Raw genomic sequence first — 3,813 nt, forward strand, 5'->3', positions numbered from 1 at the left:
CGTCCAGGAACAAGGGCTCGCGCCGCCGCCCCGGGCGGGAGACCGGCTTCATGCCGCGGCCCGGGGCGGGCGCCGGCGGAGCGGCCCGGGGCCACCTTAAGCAGACGGTGCCGGGGATGAGCCTTTCCTCCGCTGTGGGGAAGCCGGCCCGGCCGTCGTGCGCTGCGCTGCTAGCCGCAAAACCCGCAGCTGATTAAATAAAGTCGACAGGAGAGGGGGCGAAAGGGGAAGAGAAGGTGGGGGGAAGCGTCTTTCTGCGTGACCAGCATGAAGTCCCTGCTGCGGAGTTTCCCCCCCTTCCGGGACTGTTCAGCGGGAAGAAGAAACGTGCGCAGCCGAAAGGACTCGGGGGGGTTTATTATTCTAAAGAAGAGGGTGATAAAGTAGCACAAGGCGCGGATGAGGCCAGAAGCCAGCGCTGCTTAGTTCAGAGGAGTCTAAGCCTCGACTTCCAACAAGATATTCATAGCTGGACTGTAAAATATGATCAAATCGCAGGACAGTGACGTTTCCCTTCTACTGAGTCATCTTCCAGTAACTCCTCCATCATAAACTGATATAAGAGCAGAATATTCCACAGACTGCATCCTTGCCTAGTTGAAGGACCGTGGGTCCTTTACCAAAGTAACAGGTCAGAAATCAAGGTGAAAGCAGAGACGTAAGAGAGCAGTTATATTTATAAATCAGATTCACTCGGCATCCAGTTTATAAATACTTAAAGGACAACTTGTCTTTGATGTTAGAGTAATAATAATAGCCATGAATCTCCCTCGCATTCTGCTGAAATACTGATGGATAGCACTGCCCTCTTAACATGAGAGGACCTTGACAAAGAGATATTACCATGGGCTGATTAAACTGAAATAAATTATACTGAGTTACCACCAAGCTTGAAAAGAACCTGACTTATGGCATCTACTTTGAACCAGATTTGTTTAAATACTAGATGCATCTACCAAGGGAATCTACACAAGGATAAGTAGCAGTTTGTGGCTTTCTGCAGTACTAGAGGTATAAACAGTAATCTGACTTAAATAGGGCTTCAAAGCTATAATTTCCAAGTCAAAATGATGACTTCCAATCATACTGTTTTCCCAGATCTGACATAGCCAGAACCTACAGTCAAGAAAACTGTTAAAGCAATCAGATCTGTAGTAGAGATTATATCTGCTATTAGACCAACCAGATTTTTGCAAAAAAAATAAATCTTTAATTGCAAGCTTTTGGGCACAAACACCCTTCAGCAGGCATTGGAGAAAAGACTGTAAATGTTCTATATATTCAGTTCTCCCCTCACACAAAAAAGAGAAATTAATATGAATTAATATTATATGCCCAACCCTTGTATATTTACAGGCAGCATTATAGTCTTGAATGGGATGCAAATACACTAGCACACGTGCTTCAACTGTCACACTGCCCAGAAGGTCAGAGAGTTTTCAGTTACCAAGTCTGCAAGGGATGTACAAAGAAACATGCACCATCAAGTTTTGCTTTGGGGGAGATTTAGAGGGAGATTGGGCAACTTCCTCCATTCCTCCCTGACTTTCATTAAAAATTGCCATATCCCCCCATCCAACATACCTATGTTCCCAGTGTCCATGTCAGATGGATTTCCCCTCTTCAGTGCCACACACTCTTCTTCTGCCAGGAATGAAAGCTACACCTGGTTTCCAGCGCTCTCATCTGTTGGCTCCAGTCCCGACTGCGAGATGCATCCTGCTCCACTCTGTGCTGCTTTAATGTTCAGTTTCTCAAGACTCTCCATTGCCTTGTTGATAAGTCTATCCCTCAAAAGGGATAATCTATTCCCAAAAAGGTTTGAACCTTAATTACTTTTAAGAAAGGGTGACAGCTATCTCTTTCTCAATAGCTGAAGCAAAAATGGATTAAATTTCCTGAAATCTCAACCCTCTGGTTGTTTTCGTAGTAGCTCTGTTGTTCTAGCAGGTACAAATTTTTGGTCATTGGCTTATCTTTAATGTGCATGTGTTGCCTTGTCTCTTTAAAATATTTATTTCAGGCATCCCCATATCATCCAATTTACTTGCCAAAATGTTTGTTTTATCCTAATAGCAGCATTTAGGACATATTTCCATGTCAAAAAGACTACCTGGTTTAGCAGAGACTCTTGCTGGGGCTCGCATCTTGTGAGCTGTTCCAGATGGCTGGGCCCTTTTGTCCACGCAGCTTATCTCTGTGGGGGAGTCTGCGCAGGATGTTGCCCATGGGGATGGTCGGTGGAATCCCCGCCTGTTCATTTAGGTAAGGGAGATGGGGAGGATCATATACCCATTTGTCATACTGCTGTATACTCTTATGATTCTGTCTTACGGATAATAAATCCAACTTTCAGTGTCACTCCAACCACCCAAACGCCCCAAGGGATCATCACATCCTTGAGAAGTAGGGCTGGATGGGACCTGTAGAGGTCATCTAGTCCAGCTCCCTGCCTGAGGCAGGATCCTCCCTATCCAAACCATCCCATACAAACCATCATCTGAACTCTACATAATAAGATGGCATTCAATATGAAGAAATGCAAGGTGCTGCACCTTGGGGGGGGGAATCCCATGCCATACTTATAGGCTCGGCAATGCTACACTTGCTAGCACCACAACCAAAAGGGACTTGGGGGTCATGAATGACCACAAGATGAACATGAGCCACCAATCCGATGCTGCAGCTGGCAAAGCAAACAAAACTCTGGCTTGCATCTACCCATGCATCTTGAGCAAGACCCAGGATGCCATCCTCCCGCTGTACTTAGCCTTGGTGAGGCCGCAGCTGGAGTACTGCATCCAATTCTGGGCTCCACAATTCAGGAAGGACATGGAGAAGCTTGAAAGAGGCCAGAGAGCCACATGCATGATCAGGGGGCAGGAAAACAGACCTTATGACGAGAGGCTGTGAGCTACGATGGACTCTTCAGCCTGGAGAAGCGCAGGCTCAGGGGTGACCTGCTGGCAGCCTGTAAGTACACCAGGCATGTGCATCAGGATCTGGGGGGACACCTGTTCACCAGAGCACCCAGGGGATGACAAGGTCCAACGGTCACAAACTCCTGCAAGACTGTTTTAGGCTGTTCATAAGGAAAAACTTCTTTACTATCTGAGCCCCCAAAGCCTGGAACAAACTCCCCTGAGAGGTGGTGCAAGCTCTTTTAAGAAACATTTGGATGCTTATCTTGCTGGGATCCTTTGACCCCAGCTGACGTCCTGCCCCTTGGGCAGGGGGCTGGACCCTTTGATCTCGCGAGGTCCCTTCCAGCCCCTAATGTCTATGAAGCGTTATCATAGATTTCATAGACATTAGGGGCTGGAAGGGACCTCGTGAGATCATCCAGTCCAGCCCCCCTCCCCGCCATAGGCAGGACATCAGCTGGGATCAAGTAGAAGCATAGAAAACGAGGGCTGGAAGGGACCTCAGGAGGTCATCCAGTCCAGCCCCCTGCTCCAAGTGATCCCAGTGAGAAAAATAGCCGGACTTTTTTTGGGAAGAGTCCAGCATAGGCGCAAGAGGGATGGACACATGCTTCTTCCTTATGTCCAGTCTAAATAGGCCTTTCTGGAGTTTGTGGCCATCAGACTTCGTTGCCCCTCTTCTGACGCCCCCTGTTATACAACTGCAGGCTGCCACCAAGTCCCCCTTGCGCCTCCTCGTCTCCAGACTGAAGGGTCCCAAGTCACGTCGACAACACGTCACTTCTTGCTCCGCTCCCCTCTACAAAACCCGCAGTTCCTCCGCGGTTTGCCAACACCCCGTTGTCCCGCCCGGCGGGAAGCCCGGTTCCCAGCTCACCCCCCCCCGGCT

The sequence above is a fragment of the Gavialis gangeticus genome, unplaced genomic scaffold (assembly GCF_001723915.1).
Source record: "Gavialis gangeticus isolate Ggan-Ray unplaced genomic scaffold, GavGan_comp1, whole genome shotgun sequence".
NCBI lineage: Eukaryota > Metazoa > Chordata > Crocodylia > Gavialidae > Gavialis > Gavialis gangeticus.